Genomic DNA, 1,592 nt, shown 5'->3' with positions numbered 1-1,592 from the left:
TCTCTGTGTGTCTGTGTATCTCTGTGTGTCTGTGTGTGTGTATCTGTGTATCTCTGTGTGTCTCTGTGTGTGTATCTGTGTATCTGTGTGTGTGTATCTCTGTGTGTCCGTGTGTCTGTGTATGTATGTGTGTGTGTGTGTGTGTGTGTGTGTGGTGTATGTATGTGTGTTTGTTAGTAGGCCAGCCTGTCCTGGAACTTGCAGAGATCCATGTGCTTCTGCCTCCTGGGTGCTGGGCTTGAAGGCGTGGTCCACCACACTTGGCCAGATGATGTGTTTTAAGGTTAAGGTAGAAGGCTCTGGAGTCAGCTGACCTTGGTCTGATGTAGCTCGTTTCCTTCACCTATGGGAAGGACACATACTTCCTGTGTCACAGCTCTTATGAATACGTAGTGATTTCCACAGAACTTGACTCACATGAGCATAGCTTGGAGCCGTTATAGAACCTCACACCTGAGATTCCAGCAGGCTGGAGGATGAGGCAGGGGCATCTCCAGGAGTCGGAGCCACTCTGTCTCAAAAACCAAAACAAACCGAAACCCAACACTTAAGAAATGCGATTTGTTGATCCCATCATAGTTTAAGACATCTGTGTGTGTGCCTCAGTGTCCAGTCACACGTGTGGAGGTCAGAGGACAACTTGTGGATTCTCTCCTTCTTGGGATCAAATTCATCACGTCAGGCCTGTATGACAAAACCTTTCAGTTAGAACTGTGATTTCAGGCTGAGGAAACCGGCTGGGTAGACAGGGCGCTCGCCCTGTAGGTGTAAGGAACAGAGTTCAGATCCTTGGCACCCACACAAAAGCTGGGGGTACAGCAGCCTCTCTGTGTGACCCTGGCACTGTGGCCAGAGACAGGAAACCCCTGCAATAACCCCACTCAGCAAATGTCTGTGCCTCAAAACATAAAGTAAGAGGTGGCAGCACCAACCTCTGGTCTCCACACACACATTCACGTGTGTCCGCACTCATGTGCCCACACACATGTGCCCCCACACACATGCACGTGTACCCACACACATGTGCCCGCACTCATGTGCCCACACACATGTGCCCGCACTCATGTGCCCACACACATGTGCCCACACACATGTGCCCGCACTCATGTGCCCGCACACATGTGCCCGCACTCATGTGCCCGCACTCATGTGCCTGCACATATGTGCCCACACACACATGCACATGTGCCCACACTCATGAGCCCACATACATGTGCCCACACATATGTGCCCGCACTCATGTGCTCACACACATGTGCCCACACACACATGCATGTGTGCCTGCACTCATGTGCCCGCACACATGTGCCTGCACTCATGTGCCCATACACATGTGCCCACACACTTTGAGATAGTATCTCATATATCTCAGGTTGCTCTCAAATTTTCTTTGTAGTAGAGAATGACCTAGAAATTCTGATCCTCCTGCCTCCGCCTCCCGAGTGCTGAGATTACATGCGCATGCCCTGTTCATGCCTTACAAACCGAACTTGAGGCTGTGCATGCTAGAGAAGTTCTGTACAAACATCCTGGCCCCTTGCCATCATATATACGTGTGTGTGTGTGTGTGTGTGTGTGTGTGTGTGTGTGTG

Source organism: Mus pahari, chromosome 8, assembly GCF_900095145.1.
Source record: "Mus pahari chromosome 8, PAHARI_EIJ_v1.1, whole genome shotgun sequence".
NCBI classification, from domain to species: Eukaryota; Metazoa; Chordata; class Mammalia; order Rodentia; family Muridae; genus Mus; species Mus pahari.
This window is presented reverse-complemented; position numbering follows the sequence as displayed.